We start from the raw sequence: 19,404 nt of genomic DNA on the forward strand, positions 1-19,404 counted from the left end.
CGCAGTATACCTACACACATACCAAAGTTTCAAGAATTATCGAAAACATATGTGGTAATTTTCTGTTTTCGTTTAACGAAAATTTAAATGAGTTTCAAAAAGTTCAGTTTGTTATTTCAGAAAGGCTAACAACGTACATCTAAATTTTAATTAATGAGAAAGAAAATGGGGGAAAATGGAACGCGTGTATATTTCTAGCTTCATAGAAGGAAAGGCAAATGTAAATGTGGCAAGGTCTGAGTCAATATTATTTGTCTGGATTACCACGTCGAAATTGCTGTTCATCCAGCATTGTACAATCAAAACACGTGCTTGGCATACGTGCTTAACTCCTGTGACCCGATAATTATGAATTTTGATATATATATAGTAAACAAGTAACGCGGATTATTCTTGAAATACAATTATTCCTGGAATGTTCATCTAAAGCAAATGTCGTATTTAATTGTTAAAGCCCTTGTTTACTGTGATATTCAACATATATGCAGAAGCAGCAACATATAATCATTTTTAACATTATTTTTTTAAGGTACATATAAGATACAAATGAAGGGACATACCATTTTATGTTAATTTGCTTGAGAGAGAGTTTTCTACATTATGCACTTTCGTGTTAAAATATAACAAATGAAATTTGTAATTTAATTGTAAGTTAATTTATATTATTTTAAAGTATTATTATAAGCATATTATAACAGCAATTATAATAGCAAGTATTATAAAATAATCGCTTCTCATTTAAAGTATATTATAATTATATCAATTCAAAGCTCCAATAAAAGCAATAAATTATTTAATGCTATAAACACACAAAATTATATGTAAACCGCTTTCATATTTACTGAATCATCTAATGAAGTTCATGAATTTATAGCACACTGCTCGTGAAATGTTTCTTATTGAATTTCTCCTACTTTCACGTTAAATATGAATATTTACTTATTCTCCGGACAAAACTATCATATGCATTACTTTATGAACATTAAATAAGAAAGTTGCTAATATCCATTAATCAGATATCGGCAATTTAATAATGTAATATCGTAATATTTAGTAATTTCCCTTTGCTTATATTTCACATACCAAGTATAGTGAATTCTAATATTCGGTATTTTCGTTATTTTACCTAATAATGAAAAATGGAACATTTCACTTACAAAAGAAAGATATTAACCACTTCATGGTGCTTATGGTGCTACTATAGTGAAGCTTACCACCGTAACTACGTTATGTTTCTCTTACAACCACACTTATAACATTCATAAATAATGTTTTCATTTATCATTTAATAATAATATTATTATACTAATAAAAACATATGAGACAGATAACATATTATATTAAAATGATGAAGTAAGTCATTTCCACATGAAAAATAAACAAGCAATCACATACCTGTCATCTTAACACAAATAACCACTAAGAACTAAAATAACTAATTTTCATAGCCAAACAACAGAACATTTATTCAAAGATTTATATCTCAAACTAGCCGCGTTTTCGAAGAAAAATACCAAAGCAAAACTACGTTTCCGTAAAATCGTAAGAACCCAATTTATTACGTCACCTCCTACTTGACACGCTCAACATGTAACGCTAGTGACAACGTCGCGTTTGAAAATGTCAAACGAAAATTTCATCGAGTCGCGATAAAGAGAACGTAACAATCCGAGCAGCGTGTGTGGTGCGTCTTGGAAAAAGGGAGTAACATGGAGCGGGGATAACTTCGATAAAGGGAACCTCATATGTAGGGATTACGCGGTTCCTCTCCCTTTTCATCCCTATCGTGCAGCTTGACCTCGGTTGCGCGATCCTCTTGGCTGTTTACAGAGTACCGTTGAAATGGCAGACACGAAGATACGTATTTTGCGAGCTGCGAGCGCAAACTTTGCGTTCCAAGCTACGCGATGTGCGTCAGTATGCCTAGACATCGGTTATTGCCACGTTTTCGACGTTTCTGCGATTGTTTGCTCTCTCTCGCCCTCTACAACGACTAACGTACAGCGACAATGTCATCGCGGTTTCTCTTCGCGACCTGCCACGTGCGTATGTAACAATCGCAGCTTTGTTATGCCGCGGTGAAATACACGCAAGTGTTGTTACAGTGATATATTTCCTCGGCGCACGAGTTATGTCACGAGGCACCTGCTGCGTTTGTAATGGCGGTGTTAGGCTCAACTTGGTTACACGACCTTTAAGCGTTGTGGCGTTTAATAAAGTGCGGTTGAGGATATTGGTGGATTTATGTACTTGGTTTTGTTTACATTTTGCATCTTTGGTTTAGGAGATAGGACTGTTTCGTATGAGAAAGTAACTTAACCGATGGTAAAACGTCTGATGGTTAAGTCGTTCATGCCGTTCTTGTATCTTCTTTTCCTAATTATTTCTCGCTTTTTTATCTATCTGTGTGGATTTATCTATGTAGATTAGGAGAAACGTAATAAATGTTTTCTGAGGTTGTAAAATTTACTGTGGAATTCTGTGAACAGACCTATGTATAATTAGTATTTTAATGTAATTGGCTTCATGTAATTGGTTTGAGAAAACTAACATGTGCGATGCAACGTTTCTTTAGAGAAACCGTATAGTAATTAACACATTATCGATTAACTTATACTAACTACTCTTATTATGAATTTACCAAGTCAAATAATCCACTCTCAAAATTGTATCGAAATTTGAAAGTTAAACATAAGATCTTCACGCGATGTTAAATAGGTGCATAATGCTGATACTCGAACACGTAATTACTAAGTACACAGAATTAGAAATTCTTTAGAAAATCAATGAAAAAACATGAGTTTTCTTTTTCATATAAGAAGATAGGAGACGAAGATTTAAGTTTGTGATGTTTCTACATAGATCACAATCTTCTGTTATTTAAATTAACTAGATGTTTAACCGAGTTGAATACGTATATAATATATTTAACATAACATAAATTCCGGAAATATTTTTAAACTATATTAATTATTAAATAGTTTTAAAACGATATTTATGCCTTTAAATGAAATTTAAAAAATATGATAAAATATTATCGATCATAAAAATACGATATGAATATTACAAATATTGAAAAACAAACTAGATGTATTTACAACTTTACAAACGTTTTCCGTAATTTATCTTTTCTATTTATATAAAAAATGTTATAATCAAAATAGATCGCTTCTGAAATCACAAAACCTGCCTTTGACAATTATTTTATTCCTTTCGACGAATCAAACACGCAAAGCTATATATATATAGTGCACGTCAAAAAGTTGAAAAACTTCTATTGTATCTAAATTATTTAAATACATCAACCACAAACCAATATTTTACGTCAAATGCTAGCAAAACAAGGTTGCAAACGGAAGTGGTAAAAATGGTACCAAAAACAAACTATATAAAACGAATCAAGAAACCACGAAACGTTTTTAATCTCTCATGGACCACGATATTTTCTCGATAGCAATAACGGTAACCAAATACGCTAGAAATCGACGATGTGCAAAGTAACAGTGCATTTTGACGATTGTGCAGTGTTATACTCGATATATGACGAAAAACGACATCCTTATAATACGTATGTGTTCGTATACATTTTTCATAAGAGAAAACATTTAAGGATGATCAAGTAATAAAATATAAATTATACTTATTATTAGATATCAAAATATGTCTTTATCTTATTTTATTATTAAACTTCCAACGAATCTAAACACGAGCTATTCCTTTTCTGTTTTAAATATCACGTCAACCTTTATTTCCGTACACTTGCTTCCTTTTTATACAATGTTATCTCCCCAACAGTTTTTAAGCACTGAGAGTATCATTTCTTTTTTCCAAGCACACGCCACATCATACACACACCATATGTGTCATAGATATCGTGGAACGCTGTATTGTCAGCATCGAGTGGGTTAAGATAATAACATGCGTGTGAAATGTTTTACGAGTTTGTAAATCCTCCTAAATTTTAGGAATAGATAAGACGAATACATAATTTTATGTTAGTCGAATTAGTCAAAAATATCACCTTTAAAAGCTATATCTATTTACATACATAAACTGAGATAAACTACTTTTCAAAAATAAAGTTTTCCTCAGTTTATAGCTCAATTCCTTGGAAACTTAACCCGAATTACAGACAGATACATTGAATTTTTGATTTGAATTGATGTGAGATTTACGACAGTTTCTCCGCCATATCAAGGTAGCATTACTTCTGGAAGATTAGCTTTAAGTAGAACTGTGTCGTTTTTGCTATGTAAATGCCATTGATATCGATTTTGCAATTATACGCTTACGTAATATGCTGTATCATTCATTGATAAGAATATAATTCAATATATTTTGAAGTTGGTAAACTAAACGTCTTATTAAAATTTTTAAAACTTCTGTCACAGATAATAATATTTGTAGTATATTTATAGTATACAAAAACTGATAGTATATATACTATACATATAATGTTATACGAATTATTTAGTCATCATAATTATATAATCATTATATGAATTATGTAATCGTGATTCTTTTTCTATTAATATGAAGGAACTCTTTTTCGTTTATCGTATAATTTACATAATACATACAAAATAGTGATCAATATCATAGTAACGTTTTAATTAATGTTTAATTTACGGATGTGTGTTATTTTGCATACATATTAGAACTGTAATAAAATTTTGAAAATCAAGTTCATTGCTACAATATTCTACAATATATAACTGTAATAATAATAATAATGATAATGATCCTAGCAATAATAATTGCAATAATAACAGTAAAGAATAAAATAATTATCAGAGCCCTTTTCATCCATAACTTTACAAAATCATATTTTGTACGAGCAAAAAAAATAACCAAGCATCCAACTACTTTCGAGCATCAGAATATTGTACCGACATCAATAGACTGCGGATTTCTATACATCTACATAAAATTTTATTTATTTCATTCATTTATACAATATAAAAGAGCAACACCGCACAAAAAGCCTACATCGTGGAAAAATACACAAAATATCTAAACTATTAAATCTCTGCACGCATTCCATCTCTTTAATTACGTTCATAAAGAATTAAATTCGCATAAAAATCCGCAGTCTAGTCATCGATGTTACTCAGATAGTTAACAAATATGTTTATTATTGAACAATCAGAAGCAAGTTTCCATTTGTTTTCACAATTTGAGAACGATCACTAAAATGTCACCTGGAATCTGGAGTAAACATCAGAATGCTTGGAAACCGCTCTAATTCCTCGATCGTGATCGTCAATCGCCATCTCTGACCTGGATGCAAGGACAAATCCTCGGCATTCGAGGCTCGAGCTCCTTGTATCCAGCAGGTAGCTCTTGAGCGACGTTCGTGAGTCATGCTATGTGAACGGTGGCATCGCATTCGCATGCAGGATACCTTCTGGCAATTTCAACGGAAGCCCGGAGCGGGAGGTCGGGATTGCCCACATTGTAAACACGTTTATTAACTCGTGCACGCGAGTTAAGAACCGTGCGGGTAGAGCGTATTGAGGTAACACGCGTAATCTCGCACGCCGCTTTGTAACCACCCTCTATGTATACACTATGCGACCATGAAACGTCTCTGACGTAATGCAGCTTTCACGAATTATTTTTGCGATCTGAAGAGATCGTCAAATTGATATTTCGTGATACGGATTAGAGAATTGAACTATTTTTTTTATATACAGTATAATATCAATATTTCTTCTAATCTATCGAAGATGCATAATTATTGATTGCATTAATACAAATATCGTGCATTAATACAAATAATACACGATTTTGTATGCAAGTTACAATTGTCGTTTGCAATTATCTATTTAACTAGTAATTAACAAAATATTATTTGTTACTGGCACGATACAAATTATTATAAGTTAACTTAGGCTTGATATTGTATTATTTTATTTGAGTTTACGCGAAAATATCGAGAAGAGTCCAATTCATACGTGTAATCTGTAATTCTGAAGATGCTTAAGAGTATTCACTGAACAATGTACAGAATAAAATATGAAAGTTTAAAATTTTGATAAGGAGGTTAACAGCATGATAAAAAGGTAAATACACATATTACTTAATATACATTATCGATTGGGTGGATTTAAAGAAGAATTATACAGAAACTGGAACACTTGACATGCTTTTTAAGGAGCGTTAGTGAATTTATTACACAACCTAACTCAAATTTACATTTTTGTAGATGTGCTTATATGTCTTTGTAAGTTTACAATTTGCGATTTATTCCGTTTGAATAAATTTTCTTCCATTCGAGTCACGTATTGAAATCTACATTTATTTGACTTTAGACAGATTTGCATTCGTGAATTTTTCAACAGACATCCTAAAAGTTCAAGTTTAGATATCAATACACAACACATGTTATGTCTTTGATTCACAGGCAATACCGTAACACTTGCAAAACATCTGTGCATTTCATTTTGATGGACTATAAGATTATCTACAATCTCTAATAAGAAGGTTCTTCCTTGTGATCGTTTATTCACCGATAAAAATTCGAAGAATGTCCTTTAAATTCTAAAATTTCAAAATATACAACAATCTATACATTTAGTTTTAACAAAACCTTTCAATTAATTAACTGAGATAAAAATCGATATAGTATTCTTGCTATTCGTTTACTAAAATAGTATTCTGGAAGGAATTAGTTTAACCGAAGATTACCATTTTTTAAAATAGATACTCTACGCATCATTACATCTTATACGCACATTGTTCTATTCGGTTTGACTCGTTGGAATAAGATAGCTGTATGTTTGACCTTCGTAACCTCAGACCGTCAGTCGTTAAATACAAACAATGTAGGAATTACAACAGTTAGTTACTACTTAGCACTTGTAAACAATGGACATTAGTTCAAATCCATCTGTATAAAACGTGAGTACAGTTTTTGAACATTTTGATTCTGGAATGTCAAAATCATTGTTTAGTGTACTTTTTATTGCTTAAAATTCATTTTGGTAGGAACAGACTATGGGTAAATCAAAGAATTCACTTGAAAACGAAAGGGAACAAATCGTAAGGCTGCGAAAGCAAAATAAAATCTTCACTGAAATAGCAAATATAGTGAACAGGTCGGAAACGGCTTGTAAGCACGTTTGCCGATCACCGGATTCATCGATTGAGCGAAAAGGACTGTTTTCGTAGTGCAAATAATATTGCTACGGAGATAAACAATAAAAACGATACACAAATTAGTGTTAGAACTATTAGGAGAAGATTATAAGGCTTAAGAAATTAAGAGGACGAAAAGCCCAAAAGAATCCTCTGCTGAATTCTAGGAATCAAAAAAGACGACTTGTATTTGCTAAAGCTCATAAGCATTGGACAAATGATGATTTTGGCAAAAGGTATTGTTTTCAATATTTTATAATTATGCTTAATTGTCAATTATCAAACAGGAATTGATCAACAATATTTAATGAAATAAAAGTATAATTTCAAAGGGAATCTGAATTGCACAGTATTTATTCCCAAATTTAGCATGCACAGATAAGTATAAAGTATAAGCGTATAAGACTAAATAATTTTTGTATGATCAATTATTATACTTTACTTATTTATTATATTATACTGTATAAACTATATACTTCTATAAATTTGTATTATTTTAAGCTACGGCAAATTATTTCTTCTACCAACAATTTATGTATTTTGTTACAGAATAAATTGATATTAAATATATGTTTGTTATATTTAAAACATTGAATAATAAAATTTCGCCTTGGCAAATTTTAGTTGATTCCATAATCGTTCAACGGAACTAACATCTCCGGTATGGTCTAGTGGCTAGGATACCTGGCTCTCACCCAGGAGGCTCGGGTTCGATTCCCGGTACCGGAATTCTTTTTTTGAAATTTAGAATGAAATGAATGAAATATTTTTTAGTTTTCGCGATTGTTATTAAATACTGTCTAATAAAGCATTCATGAAATGTGTAAATTTTGCACTTATCTAAAAAAAAAAGCTCACATTAAGAGCTAAAATCAAATTTTATATTAAAATCACAATATAGATTAAAAACTCCCATTTAATGCATAAAATAAGTTTATTGTAAATAAATAACAATCTCTAGAAATCAATCGTATCTATTTGAACAGATGTTATCAAATCAAAGTATTTAAATGATCGTTTAAAAGTAGCTGGACATTTGCTCATTTTGGTCATACAGTATTGACAATGTGAGAAATATACGTTTCAATAAAGTATATACTTCGTAATGTACGATCAAAACTCCGTTTTACGGCCGCTATTTTAAGACGTTTAGCTAATCCCAGAATACAAATCGATTCCAATCCATTCGCTGTTACGAAAAGGAATGGTCCTGTTAGGAAAATTCAAGGGCCCCGTTGTCATATCGATGAGGCAAATTTCTCTGTCATTTTTTATCGGTTATCCTATATATCGATACATACAATATAGGTACTTCAGGATAGCGTATCCTCCACAGATGTCCTGGTGAAAGACAGAGTCTACTTATAGACACTCGAAAATATTTTATCCTTCCAATTATTTGTCAAATCAAAAGTTACAGACTTAGATCCCTAAGTATATAATTTTGTATAGATTTCTCCTACAACATAGTCTCATCGAACCACGACTCATCTTAAAATTAGCGTAAAGCTGAGCTTAATTCACGCTTGTTACAGAAGCGAAGAAAGTAGAATTCGAAAGTAGACACCTCTTGGAAGAAAATGCATCGTGGGAGGGAGGCAACGGGTGCAGATGCAACGGTACCTTGACAGTCACGTTTCTCCACGCCCTGTGATTATTGAATATTTAATGTCGGTTGCACGACGTTTGACTTCCTGATCCAAGCGTGCAAACCGTAATCGGCGTGATCATGCGATTTAACAACGCTCTGAATAGCCTTTGTCCGGAGATTTAGTGCCATCGATCCAAACCGCGTTTCCAACCTCTATAATATTATGTTCCGCTTTCCATTTCGTATCGTATCGCATCGTCGTTGCATGTTTGGACACACGCTATTCAAATTGTGCAGCGTACGCGTATTAGCTAGACGTCCTACGTGTGTGTCTTCGACGATAAATTGATGGCTGGATGAAAATAATTCCATGCCAAGTAGGTTGCTTATGATAACTGATCGGTAATTTATGAATATTTAATGGTTTTGCGGAACATACAGTAGCTACAAAAAGTAATACATTCGCACAGCATCGTATTTATTATAAGGTTTACATACTAAATAATCAAATCCAAGTATTTTCATCTGATTACAAAAATACCTACTATGAAAATGACACGTGAAATCTAATAAAGAAGATTGTTCATTGGAAAGTAAGAGTATGTACAAATACCTTTTGTAGTCACTGTATGTTTAGTACAAGCCAAAATATAGGGAGATCGTAAATTAACCTTGTTTATGATCGAACTTTCTAATATTCAAACTGTCGATGCCGAAATATCTGATATTGTAATAAAAATCATTAGTTCTATACAGTTATGTAGATGTTTATGTTTATTAATAAATTGTTAATAAATGTTTATTAATAAATTGTTAATTTGTAAACACGAACATTTTCGCGAAAATGCTGGAAAGTTAGTAACAATGAACTTACTCATTTCACAAATACAGAAACACAGGAAATCGCTGGTTTACCGCTCGAAATACAGGCAAATGCACCTGATTCACCATTCATAGTTGCATTGTAACTTGCGATGTTACTCACAGACGCTGACTTAGTGTGAGAGGAATGTATCGGACATCGTAATTGAAAACGTTATTAATTTTAACTTGCATAATAAAGCGATATTGCCATATTTTCTTTATGGTAATAAACAGACGAGATGTTGAGTGTTACAAATATTTTTGTAACAATTAGCTATTTTTTTTATATACATTCGTATTACATAAAATTTAAGTTTCTTTTATACCTATAAAATAAAAGATATAACCTAGCAAACACGAAGTTGGCACCCCGCTGGGGGTAGCCACCCACATGCTATATTTATTTTTATTTTACTTTTTTTTTTATTGCCAATGAGATATAACATTTTATCAAATGTCCTCCAGGACAAATTGTAAAAAAAAAAAAAAAAAACAAAATAAACTAAAAAAACCTATATATTATTTCTTGGTCTGTAAGACAAGGGTAGGATGAAAAAGGTAAAAGGCTATCTAAAACATACGAGGAAAAGTTACACACGTAACTTACACCGCTTGAACTGACAGTTTTATGACGAGACCCTATAACAATAACCAGATCCCGAGCACTTGAAAATGTCTGTTAAGATTCCATGAATCAACTAACGAACCATTCTTTTGCTGAACATTGCCTAAAGTCGATTTGAACGAGTCGTTAACCATCGTTGTAAAATATTTTTAAATTACTTGTGCCTTAAAAGAAAAATATATATCATCTTTTTCTAATATAAACATTAATTGCTAAAAATATTTAGAGGTATTTATATATGTCGGAGATGAAAGGACAACGGGGCCCCCCATTGGAATCACTCGGAAAAACCCCAATGCTGCAGCGTTTACAAAACAACCCAAACACAGTTATTCGAAACTTGAGACAACGAGCTTAGGCTCGAGGCGACAATCGGTCGCCGAGCGTAGCCACGGTCACGGGATGAACGTTCCACCTAACAGAGATGTGGAATTGCATAGATCGCCTTAAAGAATCGGTCGTACCGATACTTGACAATAAACACCCCAACGGCCCCGTAGTTCGCCACACGCAGATGGTCGCCAAATGTTGATGCATCATTCACAGTATGTTCAGGTAGCCTGAGGAACCGCTGTAAACCTTAGGATTTAGTGAACTAACGTCCCTCAGATTGGCAAGCGGTCTTTGTTCTATCAGCCCGTAGACCTGTCGCCTGTTACGGGAGGTCTGCTCTCCTCACGTACGACGTTTCCCGCTAAGAGCTCTCTCTCAAGGGCGGCTAGCATCCTTTTACAACCGCCATCATAGAAATTAACAAATTAACAGCAAGGTCCATTTCCCTCACTCTCCGAGCGAGGGCTTTCCTTGACGAATCCGATGACCTCGTGCCCGTAGGCACACCCCATCATAGTTTTCCTCTGTAGCGTCGTCGTGACGGAAAGTGATTCTCTTTCTTGCAGTCTCATTAGCCAGAGACCTGGTGTGTCTGTGCGATCGGTGAAGAGTGAATCGAGCGAGTGTATCACGAGGAGTGAGTCGAGTCCGACTTAGACTTTGAAGCAAAGTATATCCGTTATCCCGTGGACCGTGGAGTCGTCATATCGAATCTAAGGTCATTGTCATTAGCGTCTAGTTACCGTGGCCACTTGTCGATCTTGTATTGTCTATATCTGCGATAATAAACGTTATCTCGATTGTACAATGACGATGAACAACCCAGGCGCAGATTCATTACACGCCCCTAATTCAAGTCTTAACCCTAACTCGACATCAGAAGTGGGATCGTCGCCGTTTGTAACGATGGACCAGCTCATGGCCATTATAAATCAATCAAGTGTGGAACCTAAGGAAGTATTATTACCACATTTCAATCCCGAAATCGCGGGCGCCGATCGGGCCGCATAGTGCTCAACCGTCAGTTGGTTCATGGAGAGATGGCCCATCCAAAGCGACGAGTTATTTTTCACTTTAAGCCGTGCGTTAAGGGGCACTGCCTTGCAGTTGCTCACGCAGATACCGGTCAATGTAGACTTTACCTGGTCAAGATTTAGAGAACTTTTCCTTGCGCGCTATGGTGGTAAAGAGACGGCAACCTCAGCGTTAATGAAGATGTTGGCCGAACCTCAGCTGGAGAATGAATCCACGGGAGCCTATGGTATGCGTCTCCATTCCTTCCTTGGGGCAAGGTGGGATCATCTAACCGCAATCGAGATAGTCAACGCCACCGTTCTTCATCATCTGAGTTTGCGCGACGAGCGTGTCGAGGAAGTAGCGCTTACAAGCGACGTCAAGACTCGGGACCAATTTGCGATGGAAATGAACGTTTTACACTACGCGAAGAAGAGGCTGACGCCTTCGTCAGGAAATCCATCAGCAGGCCCCAAAATTAAACGACAGAAGCTGCCTGACCCCCGGATTAAGTGAGAATGAAGATCAAGAGACAGGGGAATACACGACGCCCGGAGAGAAGCCGACCAGCTGTATCGTCCAAAGTGTCCTGTTTCAAGTGTCGCGAGGAGGGCCATATCGCGCTTAACTGTCCGTTACCGAATTGAATTCAGATATCGTTAGCACTATGGTCATAACATCTAACATAGTGTTCTCACAGACGAAACACTTTACTCTAATTCATTGTTTATTGTGAATTTCAAAAATGTATCAAAAAAAAAAAAAAAAAAAAAAAAAAAAAAAATCTTGGCAAAATAAAGTGTGGCGATACCATGAAGTTCAATGCTTTCACATGATTGATATAACGAATAGATAAGACAAAGTTCACTATATTTTATTTTGTTTACTTATTAGGTAGTTTATTTATTATACTACATATGAACAAATTTAAATTTATATTACTTTATTAAATGCTTATTAATTATTATAATTTGCAACATGTATGGTTTTACTTTACATATTATTTCTTATAAAATAGATAAGTTTTATATGAGATTTTATTTTTCAAGTATTGATTACGATTCGAATATTGAAAATTACTCATATGAGCGATTAATTCATTTAAATTTTATATAATAGTACATATTCTCCTTAAATAAAGTTCTAATATGACGCAGCACACGAAATCCGGTATGGTCTAGTGGCTAGGATATCTGGCTTTCACCCAGGAGGCCCGGGTTCGATTCCCGGTACCGGAAATTAATTTTTGAAATTTTTTTTTATTTTGTTTGCATAAAAATCCATAGTTTTCTTTAGTAAAATAATAAAATTATTTAAGAAACGGATGATTTTTCTGATCTTAATGACTTTACAATATGTTGTTGAAGTAAATATTTTAAAGAACTTTTCTCTACAAATGTTATCGTCCCTTGACTTAAGTTGTGGAGATATTCGTAACAGCTTCTCTTTCGATTTTGATAATCCAACAGCCCTTTTTCCAATATCATGGCTCAAATGTTTCCAATTTCGAATAACGATAATATGATATAAAAATTAATATGAACTGTAGCGTTATCGGCAGCCTTTCGGCGGTCGAAGAATAATTTAAATCAAACCTAACCCATTGATTTTCCTTTCTTGTTTGAGTTGAAAATTAATGAATTATAAAGGCGTTCGGGTTGTAAATAATCTAACATAATTTAAATATTAACATATAATTAAGAAATTCTGTCCAAACACTTGATTTTGTTTAAAACTTAGCAAGGACCTAATATAATCCGGTATGGTCTAGTGGCTAGGATACCTGGCTTTCACCCAGGAGGCTCGGGTTCGATTCCCGGTACCGGAAATTTATTTTTGCAATTTTTTCCTATTTTGTTTGCATAAAAATCCATAGTATTTTTTTGGAAATTAACAAAATTATTGACAAAACAGACGACTTTACCGATCTGAAGGATTGAAATTTTTATCGAAGTCAATATTCTAAAGAATTTTTCCTTACACATGTTACCGTCGTTTGACTAGAACTTCAGAGATAAGCGCAAAAGCTTCTGTTTCGTCGACAGTATGGTTTTAATAGTCGAACAGCCTTTTTTTCAATCGTGACTGAAATATTTCCAATTTCGAATAACGATAATGTGATACAAAGATAAATAAGAATTATAGCGTTATCGGCCACCTTACAGCTGTCGAAGAAAAATTTAAGTTAAACATAACCCATTAATTTTTGCTTTCTTATGTAATGAATGAAGCGTAACCGTAAACTAAATTGAAGATTTCTGTGAATATTTCGAAAATTGAAACAAACAAGGCTAACATGTATAGGGAAAAGCTATTCAGAAAGTTGACTTTGTCAATTTGTTTAAGATTATTGAAATCAGCAAGGTTGTTCTCTTTGTAAATAATTACCTAAATTTGAATATTAATACATAAGTAAAAAATTGTGTGTTAAAAAAATGCGTTTTGTTTGAAACTTAGCAAGAATCTAATATAATCCGGTATGGTCTAGTGGCTAGGATACCTGGCTTTCAGTCGACTGCGAACCTCCGAGCCAAACGGACCTCTCAGCCCTAAAAAAAAAAAAGGGACAGCTGACCCAGACCCGAACAGTGCGCGCGCCAACTAGACAATCTTTCGCGTAGAGAAAGTCTAAGTGGAAAAAAAAAAAAAAAAGAGAAAAAAGTGACAGAAAGTGGAAAATTGATTAGTGACACCATCGCTATAAATAGGGAAAAAAAATAATAACAACAAAATAAATAAAAAAATAGGCGACATCGATAATGAAGCAGAAAGCAAAAAAACGGAACCCTCCGTAATCCCAACAAAAAAAACAAGTAAAAGAAAAGCAATCTCGCCAAAAACGGACAAAGAAAACAACATTAGCATAAGACTTTCCGCGCAAAAAACGCGGAAACTCAACCCACAACCAAACCTAGTGGGAAGGTCCAAAAGACTACCAGACAACCCGGAAAACACAGAAGAAGATCTCGTACTAATCCAAAAAGAGAACAATACACAAGATCCCACCATCAAAGAAAGCAAAACCATGAAAACTACAAGAAGCCCTCCCTCACCAGTGATACCAACAAAAAACAGATTTGAAGTGTTACAAACACAGGAAACCACCATACCGCAACAACAGAATCACACTCAAACAACATCAACAAAAGAATCAACAATACAAAATGCGATCGTGGAAGCCATAAGAAAGAAGAACAATGAAATGCGAATCAAAGCAAACAGGAGGACTACGTCCACATTGGGAACACCACACACCCAAGAAAAATCAAACAACACACGAACAAACAGCCCCCTCGCCCCACCTAGGAGGCCGCCGACACCACAAAATCAACACACTCATCTGATCAAACCAAAAGAGCAACCCCCACCGACAAAGACACCGATGGAACAAGCACAACAGGTACAGCCCACCAACCACCCCACACAGGAACAACAGGACGCCCCCTCACCCACAAAAGGTAACAGGCCCCCGCCAATCAACATAACTCATCAAGACCCAAAAGACACCATTGCTCTCTTACAAGACGCGCTCAAAATCAAAAACTTTCACATTAACAGAATACACGCGAACAAACACGCTCTATACCTACATAATCTAAGCGACTACGTTAAAGCAAAAGAATTACTGATAACAACAAACACAACGTTCTACACATACACACCAAAAGCACAAAAACATCACACGTTCCTATTAAAAGGACTAGACATTAACCTTACAGAGACAGAAATACTAGAAGACTTACAAGCATTAAAAATAGACGACATACAGTTTACGAAAGTATCGCGCTTCTCGACAAGAAAGTCAAGGGAAAGTAACAGACTGCTCCCAATATACATAGTACAGGTATCCCCCAATAGCAACGTCGTGAAATTACAAAAAATAAATAGACTAAGCTACTATAAAATAACTTGGGAAAAAATAAGAAAAAATGACATTACCCAATGCCACAAATGCCAACGATTAGGCCACACAGCACAAAACTGCAACCTAATCTACCGCTGTGTAAAATGCACCGAGCCCCATGGCCCAGGCGAGTGCAAAATAAAAAAAGACGATACAATCACAAAGGATAAAATATTCTGCGTCAACTGCAAAAGCTACGGACACCCCGCGTCATACAAAGGGTGCCCCAAAATCATAGAGCTGCGACAAAAACTTTCAGAAAAAATTAAAAAAGACAAAGAAACAAAAAACAAACGACTAGAACAGATAAGCCGAAAATACACCCCAGAACTAAAGTTCTCGGACGCAGTGAAACAACAAGCAAGACCAAAGCAGGAAATCGAAAACCCCCCTCACACAATAAACCCAAAACTAGATTCGCGGGCAAACCAAATCCCAATTACAACCGAGATCATCCCTCAACAAATAATATTAAACGCCTTCGAAGATTTTAAAAAATGTATCATCCAAGCACTAAATCAACAACAAATACAACTCAACGAATTAAAAAATGCAATATCATCGCACGAAGACAGGTTCAACACCATCTTCAACTCCTTAGATATCGAAGTCGACAATTAACCAAAACACACCAAACCAACAAACACAACATAAAACATCCAAATTAGATTTAAAACACCTGAAAATAATTGCAATAAATGCAAACTCTCTAATCTCAAACCAAAAAAGATACAGTATGCTAACCCTAATAAACAAAGAAACCCCCGACATCGTACTCATCTCAGAAACAAAACTGAACAAAAGACACAAAGTATCCTTCAAAAACTACTCCATAATAAGACACGACAGACCAAACGCTATCCAAGGAGGAGGAACGGCAATCCTCATAAAAAACCCCCTGAAATTCAAAGAAATCCAAAACGACAAAATAACAAATTTTAAAACCCTGGAGACGACAACCATAAAAATAAAAATAAACAAAAAGGAAAACTTACTCATCACCGCAGCCTACGCATCCTACGGAAACGAAAAAGAATTTAACGACGAATTCAATAACCTCTTCGAACTTTTACAGCTCGACAAACAAGAAAACTTCCACATAATAGCCGGCGACCTTAACGCAAAACACACAAGCTGGAAAAACCCACTAAACAATACGAGAGGAAACTTCATCAGAAACTGGCTAGACAATAAAAGCATACACTACAAAACAAACCTTTACAGCTCCGAGCTACCCTCCTACCCAAAAGGAGGCTCATACCTCGACATATGCCTAATAGATGCGCGACTAAAAATCCAAAACTTACGACCAAATAACACGCTCAAAACCCTAGACTACGACAGCGACCATAAAGCCATACTCTTACAGATAAACAAAAACACATCCGACTACCTAACACTTGAAACACAAACCGAAACCCCCAAGTACAACTACAAAAAGACAAACTGGAAAAAATTCCAAAAACTACTCGATCAGAAATGCGACCTAAATATCTACAACAACGTCAACCTAACAAACAGACAAATCGACACATACATAGACGAAATCGAAAAACACATACAAAGCGCACTCCAAAAATCCGTCCCAACCTACAAACAAAAAAACTCCTGCGATCTATATATCAACAACAAAATAAAAGAACTACAACGAGACAAAAGCTACATACTCTCCAAAATAAACAATATAAAACACAACTACTCTTACGACAAAAGAGAGGAATTAGAATACCTAAAATACCTACTACACAAAATAAAATTACAACAGAAACAAGAATTCGCAAACTCTATAAACCTCTACTGGTCAAACAAAATAAAAAATATCTCCAAAAACGACTCAGCCAACATGTTCCCACAAATAAATCAAATCTTCAGACCGAAAGAACAAAACCCCAGCACTCCGCTCAAATTGCCCCCAGAGAAAGCTCCCCTCATCCAAGAAGCAGGTATAGAGATACACAACACCAGCAAAGACACCGAGAATAACTTCATAATAACTAAAACAACAGAAAAACTAGACATCATAGGCACCCACTTCTCCAAAACACATACCCAAAACGAACACATGGGCCGAGAAGAATTAAACAGAATCATCATCGCAGAAACGAACAAACTCAAAAACGAAATAGAACAAGACATAACGCTAAACAAAACAGTCTGCACGTTCTCAAACGAAAACACCTCAGACAATCCCAAACAACCAGAAACAGAAATAAATTACTTTACAAATTATAACCAACTAAACAAAATCTTCGCCAAGCTAAATAATAAAAAATCCTCCGGCTTCGACGGCATCCCGAACATCTCACTTAAGCACCTACCAAACAAAATAAAATGGTACTACACAGTAATATTCAACAATGCGCTAAACAACGCATACTTCCCGAAAAAGTGGAAAAAAGCCAAAATAATAGCAATCACAAAAAAAAATAAAGACGGCTCATCACTCACAAACCTACGACCAATAAGTCTCCTCCCCAACATAAGCAAAGTATTTGAAGTAGTCATCAATAACCCCCTAACTACATTCTGCAAAAAAAAAAACATTATACCAGAAAACCAATTTGGCTTCCGACACAAACACTCCACACTACACGCGACAAACAAACTCACGTCAGACATCTGCTGGGCACTAAACGCAAAACAACGAGTAGCCGCCTGCTTAATAGATCTCGAAAAAGCCTTCGACACAGTCTGGACCACAGGCCTCATTTATAAATTAATAAAAAAAAACTTCCCGAGATACTTAATCAAAATAATATGGGACATGATTACAAACAGAACATTCCTAATGACCGAGGACTCCCATACATCGAACAAAGAATTCACCATAAAAAACGGACTCCAACAAGGAACTGTAAACTCCCCGCTACTCTTCAACATATACAACAGTGACATATTAAACCTGTTCGACATGAACAAATCTACCCACAAACGCTCCATAGCCTTCGCAGACGACCTAATCATCTACGTAACAGGCCGCAAAACTAAAACAATAAACACAGACCTCCAAGAACTATTCGACAAAATCAATGATTACTACCACACATGGAAACTAAGAATTAACGCAAACAAATGCGAAAGCATACTGTTCAAACCCAAAACCAGCGAAATCGGCCCAGCAGAAAGAAAACACTGCAAAAATTTCCAATTAAAAGAAAAGTCATCCGAAGAGACAATCATACCACACAAAAACTGCGTAAAGTACCTAGGCATAAACATAGATGACAAACTAAATTACAAACAACACATAGAAACCCAACTCGCCAAGGCCAATAAAGCATTCTGGAGATCAAAGAGACTATTTTACTCGAAACAGCTCAAGAATAATGTAAAAACATTATGCTACCAAGCTCTAATTAGACCAATTATAACATACGGTTGCCCAATCTGGTACAACATACCAGCATCGCTAATGGAGAGAATCCGCGTTTTCGAAAGAAAATGCATTAGAGCTTGCCAAAATGCGTACAGATCCGAACAGAGCGGATACAAAAAATATATAAAAAACAAAAAAATCTACGACCTAGCCAACATTCACCGCATTGACTGTCACATACTAAAACTAGCAAGAAATCATTTCGCACAAGCGTCAAAAATAAAAGAAAACAGCCTAATCTTCAGCGGCTTATACCCAAACGTACAATATTACAAAAACACAATGAAAACAGGCTACATCCCCCCAGAAGCGTTCCTATACCTAGACGAAAAAAATTACCTCCAAGACCAAAACAATATCCCGATAATTTTCCACATAAAAAGAAAAATAGGGATAAAAACGATACTCTACGAGGAAAACCTAAACGGACTGACTGCAGACACCAGGTGGAGGTACAACATGGCCCTCCCCCAAAAAGACACTAAAGACAAACACAGAAGAAACACAAAAAAATATTGGTGGATTCCAAACCCATAAGAAAATATAAGTGAAAACTA

General features: G+C 35.0%; 1 protein-coding gene and 3 non-coding genes across 8 annotated transcripts in view; 3 read left to right on the forward strand and 1 right to left on the reverse strand.

Annotated features, from left to right (window-relative positions):
* LOC132910004 (uncharacterized) overlaps window positions 1–19,404 on the reverse strand; it is a 124,147-nt gene that overhangs the window by 64,131 nt on the left and 40,612 nt on the right. The gene's annotated exons all lie outside the window — the stretch shown is intronic.
* Trnae-cuc (transfer RNA glutamic acid (anticodon CUC)) lies at window positions 7,798–7,869 on the forward strand. The gene has a single exon. It is a non-coding gene; the product is annotated as a tRNA-Glu (tRNA).
* Trnae-uuc (transfer RNA glutamic acid (anticodon UUC)) lies at window positions 12,734–12,805 on the forward strand. Its single transcript has one exon. It is a non-coding gene; the product is annotated as a tRNA-Glu (tRNA).
* On the forward strand, window positions 13,324–13,395 carry Trnae-uuc (transfer RNA glutamic acid (anticodon UUC)). The gene has a single exon. It is a non-coding gene; the product is annotated as a tRNA-Glu (tRNA).

This window comes from Bombus pascuorum, chromosome 8 (genome assembly GCF_905332965.1).
Source record: "Bombus pascuorum chromosome 8, iyBomPasc1.1, whole genome shotgun sequence".
NCBI classification, from domain to species: domain Eukaryota; kingdom Metazoa; phylum Arthropoda; class Insecta; order Hymenoptera; family Apidae; genus Bombus; species Bombus pascuorum.